General features: G+C 46.4%; 1 protein-coding gene across 2 annotated transcripts in view; it reads left to right on the plus strand.

Annotated features, from left to right (window-relative positions):
- The window catches only part of LOC148023454 (uncharacterized), a 198,657-nt gene that overhangs the window by 128,645 nt on the left and 56,131 nt on the right, over positions 1 to 13,881 (plus strand). The window lies entirely within an intron of this gene.

Genomic DNA, 13,881 nt, shown 5'->3' on the forward strand with positions numbered 1-13,881 from the left:
GTTACTAAAGCTAATACTGTATGGGGATTGCGTAAATCTCAGTCATGGTGGAAAGTAACTGTGATGGAGGGCTGGTTGAACAAGACACCTTTCAAATGCAAGGCCTTTCTTTGGAGGGTGATGATTTGTGGTCTTCCTCTTGCTTCTGCCCTTTCCAGGCGTCGAATCTCCAATGGCAATTGTTTCTTTTGCACCACCAGTGTGGAATCGGCCCGTCATCGATTTATTTCTTGCCCTCTCGCTAAGAAAATCTGGTCACTCTTGTTAGCGGTTTGGCGAGCAGTGGTTGGCTTCTCGCTAAGCCCTTTTGATTGGGTTTTTGTGCGGCCCAAATACCCCACATCGGCACAGCCAGATATGAAGATCTTGTTTCACTTTCTTAGATACTGGGGCTGTTGGCACAATTGGACCATTCGGAATGCTTTTCTTTTTGATTCAGCCTCTAATGTTCAGGGACATATTGCTAGGCTTAAAGGTCTCTTGCATTGGTAGCTAGATCTCATTCGGTACTCTGACTTACTCCCTCGGAAGGATTTACTTCCCTGGCATATGGCAATTTCCTTTGCGTCTTTGCCATGACTTTTGTAACTCTTTTGTCGTTTAGTAGTTTATAAATATAACATCCATTACGAAAAAAAAGAAGAGAGAGAGTATGCTGACTTAATGATCTGATGTAATAGAAAGTAAGAGATACAGAGAGAATGTTGACCTGATGGTCTGATGTAAATATTCACTATCTAATTCAATTATTTTCATGAAAAGGAAGGAGAGAGAGAGAGAGAGAGAGAGAGAGAGAGAGAGAGAGAGAGAGAGAGAGAGAGAGAGAGAATGAATGAATGAATGTCAATCCCATAAATTCTTTGCTCGCTTGCATTAGAAATATGCTTGTGAAAATATTGTGCGTTTGATGGATGAGCAAGTTGTTATGGTCGCTGAACTTACTTCCATTATTCACATGTGTGTTGACTTTTATAAATCACTGTTGGGCCCACAAGAGACTCTATCAGATGCGGTTCTTTCTACTCGCAGATATATTTGCAATCTGGTTGGTAATCAGGTTAAGTCAGAATGGGTCGATTTGATGGAGGCCGATATTTCAGAGGAGGAGATGGAAGAGGTCCTGCCTCATTTGCCTCGAAGAAACAGCCTTTGCTGGGATGGGCTTCCTAATAAACTGTTTTTTGCCCATGTGGAGTAACTTAAGGACCCATTGTCTCGTCTGTGTCAGCAAGTGTGGAATTCTGGTGAGGTGCCTTCAGACTGGAAGATTGCTATCATTCGGTGATTGCCCAAGGTTCCCTCTCCATCTTCCTTGAAACAATGGAGACCCATTTCTGTAATGGGTTCTTTATATAAAATCTTTTCTAAAATCATCGCCGACAGGTTGCAGAAAGTATATCTGCAGTTAATTCATCCATGCCAATATGGTTTCATTAAGGGCCGGAATATAATGCACAATATTTTGAATGTTCAAATGGGAATTGACTATGCTAAAGCTTCAACCTAACAGGTGGTTATGCTTCAGTTGGATATTGAAAAGGCTTTTGATCATGTCAGCTTGTCTTTTTTGCGACAGCTAATGACCACTATGAGATTCGGGCCTCGCATGATTTCTCTTGTGGATCTATTAGTCAGGGTGCTGTAGCTCGCATTGCACTTAATGGAGGCATCGTGGAGAGATTGCCTTGTCTCGGTCTTTTCGACAAGGCTGCCCTCCCAGCCCTTTGCTGTTCGCCTTGCTCACCTAATGCTTTCATTGTTGGACAAGTTGACCGATCAAGGGGAGATTGTGGTCTGACTCTTTCTAGTGGGGCCCAACTTTTGGGCAATCTTTGGCAGATGATTCATTCATGTTTCTTAAGGCTGATCACTCGAATGTCAATCGTGCAATGGTTGCATGGAATATTTTTGCTATCGCATCAGGGCTTCATATTAACACTCACAAATCTACACTACTTTCCTGCAAAGAGAATGATTTCCAGGCCTTGGGTTGGCATGGAATTGTCATTTCTAAGGGAAACATAACTAGACAGTTGGGCTATCCTATTGGTGTGGATGTAGCTCCCCGTAAATTGCTGGATTGGATGTGATCCCGTATTCATGATTGTTTCATGTACTGGAAGTCTCAAGGCTGGCCTCTTCATGTGCGACTTAAGGTTGCTCAATGCATCATGATCATCGTGATTTCCTTTTTCTTGCCTCTTCTTGCTTGGACCGAGAAGTCTCTTCTCGAATTGGTTCAACCTATCTGATTTATGCTGTGGAAAAAGAAAGGAAATCGCTTGGGTTAGGTGTGGTTTTGGTGGCAGCATATTACTACTCCTAAAAGGATGGGGGGAGCAACTTTGTTGGATGCTAACTTGCATATGGCAGCCTTGAGGCTACCACTTTTGCAGGCATTATGTAGAGAGACTCACCCCTAGTCAGAGATTGCAAAAATTTTCATAGAAAAAACTGGAATCTCTCACGGCAGCACGGTTATTCAAGCTTCTTGGTGGCATGTGCTTAATTCCACAAGACTTGTAAAGGTCTCTCAGTCTTTTCTCCTTTCTCATTCGATCGTCTCTTGGCAGGCAATCTTACGGTTCGCAATTTGGTGCCCTCGTGATTCTCGCAAGGAGGAGAATTGGTTGCGAGAAGTGCTAGCTACTTCCAGATTGTTGGATTGGCCACATAAAGACTTGCAGAGAGATAAGTTTAATCGGATGGCTCGTTTGGGCAGACAATTCTTGATGGTGTCATTCTTGGAGAGGCCCGTCTTTATTATTTTCGGTATATCAATAAGCACTTTTGGGTACGTTGAGGTTATCATGATATTTGGTCATCTATACAGGAAAGGCTTTTGAGGTTTGTCCCTTTGTCAGCCTTAGAATTGTTGTCTCCTTGGGGTGATTGGAAGTTCGTGATTCCTAATGATTTTGAGAAAAGGTTAGCCAATCAGATTTATCATCAAATGGTGTGGGCCAAGAGATGGGTCACGGAAAAGGCTAATAAAGTATGGCATATTCGGGATAGCGAACACAAGTGGCAGGAAAGATTCATCCAGCTCTAGAAGTCTAAGGTATTGTATCAGGGAAAGTGTTTATATGGAGGCTACTCATTGGGGGTCTTCCAACTAGTGATGTGTTGCGTGCCCGCAAGATCTCTACTAGTCATTGTGTGCTTTGTACTACATGCGATGAAACAGTGCTTCATCTCTTTGTCTCTTGCCCTGTTGCTAGACAAATTTGGAGCTTTGTTTCCTGTGTGTGGTCTGCGACAACTAAGCACCGAATATCCGTTCGTTCATGGATTATGGGAAAGATGCATTCCTCGTCTGCTGTGCATTCTGATTACTCTTGCCTTTTCCATTCCCTTAGATGGACAGCCTTGTGGCATATTTGGTGCACCCGGAATGCCTTAATTTTTGATTCCGTATCGGGTATCCTTGGTCATGTGGCGTGTATTTGTGGTTTACTGTTATGGCAATTCTCCTCTATGGTCTCAGTTGATGTGGTTCTTCCTGAAATCGCTGCTCCGTGGCTGGATATTATTCGCTCCACTCCAACTGTTCTTTCTGGGTGATATTTTTGTGTTAGAGCTGTGGTAGAATTTTAGTTGTATTGCTGATCTGATGGTCTGATGTAAAAATGTGACTTGTTTCTTCCGGTATGGTTTGTTTGAAGGCCGGATGTAAATATTTTCAATATTAATATACACTTATTCACGAAAAAAAAGAGAATTATCAATAAGTTGGCATGCTTGGTCCTTTGCTTTTTTTCCCTCCCATTTGCCTCTCACACTTCCTGGGGAGAGAGAGAGAGAGAGAGGGGGGGGGGGGGAAACGGAGAGAGGGAGGGAAGAATCATGATGGTGGCCTCCTACCTAGTGTACGGGCCTGTCAATACCGGCTAGGTCTAACTGTGTTGTTAACATGATGTGAAATGCATAGCCAAAAAATAGTAGGTTGGTTCTTGCTGCTCCAAGAAATCTTACTTAAGCAAATATCAAATATATGCGTGAAAGACCAAAGAATGGGAATCGACAAAGAAAATTATATTGATTGGACCTACATATCTAATATTTTAGTGGTTTCGATTTAATACATGACAGGTGGATCCATAGGACTAGGGACTCCAGGATTGAACCTATGTTGTGGAGGAGATTCTCCAGGTTTAAGGGATTTGACTTAAACAATGAGACACTAGAGCTCCTGAAGGGGAAATTTACGAGATGCTTGATCTTTCCTTTTGTGTGTTATCTTTGCAACATGGGCATGTTTTTTGCTGTCCAAGGTTATGGTTTTAATGATGACTAGACAATAATCCTAATTGTGAATGATGCATAAACTTAGATTTGGACTTGTTCTAACTGGATATTTCAGCTGCTTTTGAGATATTATGCATAGTCAGAATTAGCCTTATCATAAGCTGCAAATAGGATAAAGGCATATCATGCTGAGAAATGAAGACGATGGTGGTAAAAAGGAGAAAATTTAATCTAAGGAAGGCTTTGTAAGAAATGCATTGCCAAGGAGTCTGGGATGTCTATTTCTGATCCACCTTCTGCTGCTACAGAGTTTAAGCATCTTTTGTTGTTGATTGTGACTACTGTTTCTACACTTGCAGTTATGATTCTTCTTGGGCAAATAGAGCATTCAACTCTATAGAGGATGCTAGCACTTGGTTCTTTGATAGTGGTGCTTCTAAGCACATTACATCCCGCATGGATTTTTTTATCTTTGTTATTGCAGCTCTTGTTGGTAAATCTGTGCAATGTGCCAACGATGCATTTTACCTTGTTAGAGGTGTTGGAGAATTGTCTTGAAAGCCATTGATGGCTCTACTCTCCGTTTGCAAGATGCATTATATGTGCTAGGGATAAATAAGAATTTGTTGTCTATTTCTTCTTTAGCAAAATGTGGGATGCATGTCACATTTAATGATGACAAATGCATGGTTGGAGATAAAGAATTTTTGACTTTGGTACTTACTGGCATATTATGTCATAGACTCTATGAGTTAGATGCTCATTCGATTGATTAGTCAGTCTATTTGGCATCTACTATTAGTCTTGCCATGTCACAAGCAGAGTTAGGGCATGCTCGCATGGGGCATGTTAACTATGGTAGTTTCATGCTTATGCTGCGTACTCAGATGTTAGATGGTTTACCTCTCTTGGAGAGACCTCTTGAGCATATTTATGAGGGATGCATTTTGGAAAAAATGCATCGGTTCTCTTTTTCTCGTGATGTTGCTTTTAAGGCAACAGCCAGGTTGCAGATTGTGCATTCGGATGTATGTGGACCTATGTAGACAAAGTCATTGGTGGATGATATTATTTCGTCACTTTCATAGATGACTTTACTCGCTTTTGCTGGGTATATTCATTGATGAACAAGTCAGAGGTATATGATGTATTTTTTGCTTTTATTGCACTTGTGAAAAATCAATTCGGCTGTCGGGTGAAAACTCTCAATTTGGACTTGGGGGGGAGGGGGGATACATGTCTTCTTTGCTGAAAATAAAATTTTGAAGCAAAAAGGCATTGCCCATTAGTATACTATTGCATATACGCCATAGTAGAATGGGGTTGTAGAGAGGAAGAATTGGTCGTTTATGGAGATGGCTAGATGCATGCTGAAAGCTAAAATTTGCCACATGGTTTTTGGATGGAAGGAGTTGTGTGTGCTTGTCATGTTTTGATCAGGTGCCCTACCAAGGCATTGAAAAATGTCACATCTTTTGAGGCTTGGAATAGTCGTAAACCGTCGGTTGTCCACTTTCGTACTTTTGGGTGTCTTGCATATGCTCATATTTCCAAAGTATTGAGAAAAAAATTGGACAACAAGGTTGTTAAGTGCATATTTGTGGGGTATAGCAGTGAGAGCAAAGGGTATAGACTGTATGATCCTGTTTCCAAGAAAGTCTTTGTCTGTAGGAATGTGATTTTTGATGATAAATCAGAATTAGCTCCTATTGGATTTGACACATATGAGGCTGCAAATGATGCGTTTGAAGGGATGCTGCCTATTTCTTTTGGTGATATAGCTAGAGCCTCATTAAATGAACAAAATGTTCAGTCAGTTGCTACATTAAACAATGCAGAAATTCAGCCTATGGCTGATCTGAATATTTAGCAAGATACTGAACTTGAGGCTTATCAAGAGCATGTACATAATCAGGAGGCCAGACATATGCCTAGATGGTACTTGTAGACTTTAAAAGACAATAATTTGGATGCTCCTCTTGTTGGTCGTACTAGAAGACTGAGCACGTTTGCATGATCATGCTAATACAATGGAGTTTGTTATGGCAGTACATACACTCGATGATGAAGAGCCTGATTGTTTGGAGGATGCACAATAGAGTGTGCATTGGATGGTAGCAATGCAAGTTGAATTTGATTCTATCATGAAGAATCAGACATGGGATTTAGCAACATTACCTGTTGGAAAGAAAGCCATTGGTACTAAATGGGTCTATAAGTTGAAAAGAAAAGCAAATGGATCCATTATAAGTACAAAGCGAGGCTTGTGGCAAAAGGCTATGCGCAAAAGAAGGTCATTGATTATGAGGAGACATTTGCTCCTACAACCCGTATGTATGTTTAGTAGGAGGGCATGTTTAGTAGGAGCAAATGTCTCCTCATATGCTGAAGGGCAACTACAAAACTTCAAGAAGAAATGTATGTTTAGTAGCCCATGGGTTTTGTAGTTGAAGGATTCGAACACTTGGTATACAAGCTGAAAAAGGCTTTGTATGGTTTGAAGCAAGATCCATGAGCTTAGAATGCAAAAATTGATACCTTTTTACTCAACCAAGGATTCATTAGCAGTTCACTAGAGACTACTCTTTAGTGCAAAGAGGAGGGATCCTTGCTCATTTGTTTTTATGTAGATGATCTTCTGCTCACCGGAACACATGTTTGATCAAACACCTTGCGTATCATGCTCTCTAAGGAACAACTCTTAGGCCTCCATGCCGTAGAGCTGGAGTTGAAACAAACAGCAATCTTTGGTCAGGTCGTTGGACACTCCCCATCGAGGGCCCATCTGCGGGACTCGCTCCACTCCATGCTACGTATTGGCACAACGCAGATCGCGGAGGTAGTCCTTATGGGCCAAGGTATCTTCATGGTTCGACTCACCTTTGCGAATGCAGCTCGTGAGCTAGTGGAGAGTGCATCCTATGCCTCCTTGAAGGGGGTCATTTACATGGTTCCCTGGTATAGTGGCTTCACAGTGGAGACATTTGCGCTCCATAACAGATTTCTTAGACATCCAGCCATCTTACTTTTCCCCGGATTGGCAGTAGAGTACCGCGAGTTAGTGGAGGACTTTGGATGGCTCTTCGGCACAGTTCTTCTTGCCTCCTTTGTGGATGGAATGACAGCTCCAGGAGTCCCAAAGATACGAGTGGCCATGAAAGACACAAAGAGTATACCACAGTTCCTAGAGATTGAGGCAGGAGGTCTCTCCTTTAGGCAACAGATCATTGTGACTGGGCAACTAAGGCAGTGCTTGCACTGCCATGACGTTGGGTATCAATAGCAGTGTGTATGCGTTTCGGAGCCAAGGCGGCTCCGCATATAGGCCCACAGGTGGATGCTGAGGGCTTCACACGGGTCCAGAGAGGGAGATAGCAGGGGGGAGCAGCTAGCTCCTTAGACCTAGCCTCGGCAGCATGGAGCACGAGGGCGAGCGATGCCCCCTCGATAGAGCACTCCACAGCCCAGCCTCCCCCGCCCATCCCACCCGACAGGACCGCAGTCCCCCACATCCACCACCCGCGCCATAGACTACCTCACCTGAGATCCTATAGCCCCCCCCTCCCCCCCCTCCTCCTCCCACAGGAGGTGATGAGCCACACACACCTACATTTTCCTCGCACCAGCAATCTTTTCCCTCCCACACAGCCACCAGCTTATCTGCCCCTGCCACCCATCACACTTTCTCGAGACAGGCACACCTGTTGCCATAGGTGTTTTTTCGCGTCCTACTTGAGAGTTGCGGAGTGTAGAGAGTTCCCACTACCTCTAGAGGTGGGGATCTTCGTGGTTCGTAAGTCAAGGAGGGGCAAGGTCCATCTACTAGCACCGCTGGATGGACCAAACTATACCTTTTTTCTTCAGTCCTCTCACTCAGGGGATTGGACGTCGACATAGATAGAGGAGTTGAAGAGTTAGGTGGCGGACCATACCTCCTAGTGGATGGGAGAAGAAGGACTAGCAGCGTTTGCACAACAGTGGCCTGGTTGCATGATAGACATCAACTGGTGGGCTTGTGCCGAGGTTCCATACTTGAGCATTATCTTTCGAGCCCCCCCATAGTGGTGGCTGATAGATGTATTGATAGTACCACTTGGAGCATCTATCACCCTTATGATCCGGCCGAGGGCCACCATGGGTGATTGGAGTTCGCCATTCAGACCCGCGGCAAAGCGTACTTGCATGCCCCATAGGTTATCCTTCTCATCAGCGACCTCCACGCCGAACAGATGCCTGTTCGGTCAGTCACATGTTTTTTCATGAGCTTACACCTTGCATCTTGAAATGTGAATAGTCTCCACTACAGTGGGGTATGTGGTTCCAGGAAGTTGATTGTTTGGTAGGAGCTGCAGCCTGCCCTTGCCGGACGGATCTACATCTTACTTCTATAGGAGCACAAGCTCACCCCCACCTAAGCCCAGCGGGTAGGAAAGGTACTCCGTGGCAGCTCGCACACTGCCTGGTAGCATGCCATAGGTGCCCACGGCAGGAGTGGAGACGTATGCACCTCTATTGGCCCAAGTCTCACCGCCTGTGTATGAGACCATGGGACGATAGTGGCTGGGAGGGTTCTATGGATTAGATTGGATATTGGGGACTCATGCCTTGGAGTCCTCAATGCCTATGTCCCTACGAAGGTTAGGGCACATAGCAGGTTCTGGGTGGAGATCGTGGATGGACTCCCAAAGGTGGACTCCTGGATCGTTGGAGGAGACTTCAACAACCTGGAGGCTATGGAGGACCAATAGGGTAGAGGTAGAAACTACTAGGGTATGGCGATGCCTGGAGAGACCCTGCCTTCCACAGGAGGGAGAGGTCGCTGGACTTCTCTTGGGGATACAGGCGGGTAGGTGGAGTCCTGCTAGAGCGGTTGGACAAGTTTTATGTGGGAGAGTGGGGAGGCTCTCGTGGAGGCCAGATTGGGCAGTTGGCGGGCACCACGTTGTTCGATCATTGCCCGGTTCTCCTGACACTTGAACCCCCAGCATCCACCCTAGATACATGATCCTGTTGGATCCTTGACTTGTTTTACAGGAGGGAGGAGGTGACGAGACAGAGTGAGCAGATTTGGACAGGGAGTGGGCCAGGAGAGACCGGATCGAAGAGGAGGTTGTAGAGGTCCTAGCCGAATCAAATAGTGTCTAGAGGTAGCCAGAAAAGCCAGGCAGCATTGCTGGGAGGAGGAGAGAGCACTCCGGCGGGACCTTGCAGCCACACAGAGATTATTATAGGAGGCACTAGGGGATCCCACCCTCCACGCACAAGAGGTGCGTGCGTGAGCAGCCCTTGCTAGCCTAGAGGACAGGCGCTCGGAGTTCTCTTTCCGTACCACAGCAGCTTTTTGGGCGCGGAAGGGAGACACGATGTGCAAGGAGTTTTCCCAGGTGCACCAGCCTCACACCTCAGGAGAGCCAGATATGCAGCCTTCGAGATTAGTATGGAAGGACTCGTTCTAGTCCAGATGAGGTGATGGAGATTGCCACTGACTACTATAGACACCTTTCCCAGCAAGAGACATCCTCAGCTAGAGGAGAGCAATGTAGATAGGAGGTCTGTGATCACATCCCATCCCTCGTCACAGAGATGGGACGATCCCTCCTAGGCCCCTTCATAAAGAAGGAGCTAGAGGAGGCTTTTCATACACAGGACGGGCAAAAATGCTTGGGAGAGGATGGCCTCTCTAAGGCCTTCTTCACTACTTACTGGGAAGTGGTGAAGGACCCCCTAGTGATGGCCTTCCAGGAGATTTTCACTTCAGCACAGATGCCAGGTAATCTTTTGGCAGGCCTTATTAGTCTCCTCCCCAAAGGGAGAGACCGGTTGGAGCCTTCCTAGTGAAGACCAATCACCTTATTGTTAGTGGCCTATAAGGCATTGGCAAAGATGATTGGTAGGAGACTATGCCCCATGCTTCCAGACATCATCCATGACACACAGACAGACTTTGTCCAAGATAGGAGTATCCTAGACAATGTATTCACCTTCTTTGAGGCGACAGAGTGGGCTCAGAACAGTGGGCAGAGACTGGCTGTACTTCCCTTGGATTTTGAGAAAGCTTATGACAGGATGGATTGGGATTTCCTAGAGGGTACCATGGTGAGGTTGGGTTTCCCCTAGGCTTGGATTTGCGAGGGCTTCGCACTTTATAGATCAGCCACCAGCAGGGTTCTCATAGGTGGTAGGCGAGGGGAGGAGTTTCGGCTGGAGAGATCGATTCGACAGGGCTGCCTCCTTGCCCGGTACTTGTTGCTACTCTTTGCAGAGGCAATGTCTCACTTCCTCAGGTCACGTGTGAGTGGATTATGCGGCCTTGGACTTCCAGTGAGAGAGGAGACTGAGCTGTTAAACTCAGAGTATGCAGATGATACAACACTCTACATAGAGGATGATGAGTTGATGCTGGAGAGAGTAAGGCTGGCTCTTGAGGTGTTTTGTTCTGCAGTGGAAGCAAAAATCAATTGGTGAAAGTCGGTTGGTTTCCTCACAGACCCAGACTCTAGCACAGAGTGGAGCGTCCACCTGGGATTTAGATGGGTGAGCAGAGGGCAGACCGCCCGGTACCTAGGGTTCTAGATGGGACTTGACATCACTCCTGCCTAGCAGTTTCTTCTTGTCCTTGATTCTATTTGGAGGAAGCTGACCTACTGGAGCACGGCTTCGCCTTTCACTAGCCAACTGAGCCCTAGTGGTTAACCAGGTTTTCCTAGCGACGGCTTGGCACATTGCCTCGCGTTGGTGCTTCTCCTCATCTTGCGTAGTGCAGCTTCGCCGCCTAGTGCGGAACTTCCTTTAGTCAGGGTTAGATGGCTCCAGGGATTCCAGGGCCAAGGTGGCGTGGGCGACCATCATACATCATCGGTCAGAGAGGGAGGGCTTGGGATCAGACCCAGAGTATCAGAGTATGGCCTTCTTGGGAAAGCTAGTTGTCCGAGGCCTCATACCAGGCGGCCAGACCTACAAGGTCTTATTGCAGGAGGGTCTTCAGGATTGTAGAACAAGGGCTGGCAATGAGTGAAGGCCGTCCCTAAGATGGATCTTCACGTCAGCCCATATCACCTTTCCTACGCAGCTTACTCCACGTGTGGTAGGGCCTTCATAAGGCCCTAATCTAGAGCCCCCCAGGCTGCCACGAGCACATAGACCGTCAACCAATGATCTAAAGCCCCTAGGTCAGAGATCCGGAAGGGGCACAAATCGGCGAGCGCCCCCACATCCAATGGGCTAGTTGGGAGGCTGGCCTAGCTCGTACCGTCAGGACATGGCGGGAGGTGTACAGGATGGCAGACGAGGAGGTGCTGACATGAGTATCAGGCTACCAGAGAGGAGTGGAGTTGAGGAGAAGGGAGATAAACGCAACAATACCTCTGGAATGGCTTGCTCCCTTGATATTGGAGCCGATAGAGCCCGAGGAGGTATGGGCCGCTAGGTTCTCACCAGCATGCATACCTCTACGGGTGGCTGGTAGAGTGGGCGGCACCCTGCATGGGACTTTCTACACCTGTCAGGAGGGGGGGATTTGGCCTGTAACAAAGGGCAACAGGATGAGGGGATAGCTGCCCTTTCGTGGAGGAGGATTCTGGTTGTGGGCCTTTAGTTGAAGACATGGCGATTGGATCCCTATGTTTTCTAGGAGGAGTTCAGGGAGTGGCACCTTTGGATCTGGGAGGGCAGACCACTTGATGAGCTAGAGTGGGATCTAGGAGAGTGGCTATGGCCGGCCACTGCAGTCGCCAAGAAGCCATCGAGGTTCCTGGAGTATGCTGCCAGGATTGGCAGACACGTACTGATGCAGGAGGATATGCATTGGGCGCTGTCACGTAGCAGACACTGGGCGGAGCACAACATCACAGAGCCTTTCCGACGGACCTTTTGGCGCTGCCCATTGGATAGTTGGAGACCGAGGAGGGTATCATATTTCTTATGGCTGGTGGCACATGGAGGCTTGGCAGTGGGAAGTTGGCTTGCCCAGATCCAGAAGGAGGGAGGTTGTAAGTGCTGCACATAGTAGCCTCTGGAAACCCCAAAGCACTGCCTTTGGTCATGTGAGCTAGCGCAGCTCGTGTGGAGAGGAGTATGCCGCATCCTTCGCTGTATAGCACCTAACCTTGGATGTATCTCATGGGGAGCTTTCTGCTGGCATGCAGTCAGCCAGGGCTGTCACCTTCTGTATGAGGCTAGGATGCAGGACATGATATTCATTATTGAGGCAGGGTCATGCGCAGTGGTCGCTTTGAAGGCTCTACCCATCTGCCAGGTACTGGAGCCCACAGCAGACCGCTCTGAGGTATGGGAGATCATGGGGAGTCTTACTGGATGGCATATATGGAAGGCGCGTTGTGAGGAGGCTTTGGGCGGAGAGAGACTTTCAGTACATGCGACCTTAGCAAAGCTCTGGACCTCCATCATCCACTCCATCTGCGGCTGATGGGATCAGGTGCAGGGCTCATTAGGAGCTCCGTTGCCATTTCATGCGTACTTGGGGCGGCTAGGACCTGTTTTTCGTGATGCAGGCAAGCAGCCCTAGATGGCGATATACCCCCTCCTCCATGGCTTCTTTCCCCCATCCCCCTCAAACTACCTAGAGAGGCTTGTATACATGATGTGTTTGTGACTTTGCATCAGCTCCACCTAGTCTGTTGAGCATGAGCACTCTGTTGTAATTAGTTTTTTTTGAGTATTTGCAAAAAGAAAAAAAAGATTTATTTCTTGCCCTTTGGCTAGGAAAATTTGGACTCTTTTGACAAATATTTGGCAAGTGCTTGTTGGTCTATCCCTGTGCCCTTTTGATTGGGTTTTTGCTAGGGCCAAATATCCCACCCCAGTGCAGCCACATATGAAGGTCTTGTTCTATTTTTTCTGATTTTGGGGATTTTGGCATAATTGAATCATTTGGAATGCTTTTTTCTTTGACTTTGCCACGGGTGTCCAAGGACACATCGCCAAATTCAAGGGTCTTCTACATCGGCAGTTAGATCTTGCACAGCATGCTGATCTTCTCCCTAGGGCCGATTTAGCTCCTTGGCATACAGAAATCTCTATTGCTTCTTTGCCATGAGTTTTGTACTCCTTTAGTTATTGAATCTTATGTGCAGCAAGTTTATGCATGATGGCATAGAGCCATCCTGCATCTTGTAATGATGTAGTCTTGTACTTTTTTCATAATTAATACAATTACCCATTACGAAGGGGGGAGAGAGAGAGAGAGAGAGAGAGAGAGAGAGAGAGAGAGAGAGAGAGAGAGAAAGAGAGAGAGAGAGGCAAACTGGTACATATACGTACTCTACGATATGGTACGGACCATATGGAATGGACGAGTCTGTATGTAGTACAAGTGTGACTGTGTTCTTGGAAAATGCTTTGTGTCTTCCTTGGCTTGTATGGTTGTGCTTAATTTGTTCCCTTCATTTAGAAAAAAGGGTGTGGTGATTTCTCTATGATTTTGACTGAGCCTTTCATAAAATCTGGAGCATGGGCTTGCTTTGTTACCTGCCTAAAGGAAGTTGTTAGTTGAACAATGTGAAAGAGCTACAGCTTTTAAGAGGACTGAGACTTGAGAAGCTTTTATATTCTGGAATATATGGTGTGATCTAGGTTTCATCAAATGTTTCAACTTTCAATGTGATTCCCATAACT

This window comes from Lygodium microphyllum, chromosome 16 (assembly GCF_053477565.2).
Source record: "Lygodium microphyllum isolate KBCC chromosome 16, Lygodium_microphyllum_v1.1.10, whole genome shotgun sequence".
NCBI classification, from domain to species: Eukaryota; Viridiplantae; Streptophyta; class Polypodiopsida; order Schizaeales; family Lygodiaceae; genus Lygodium; species Lygodium microphyllum.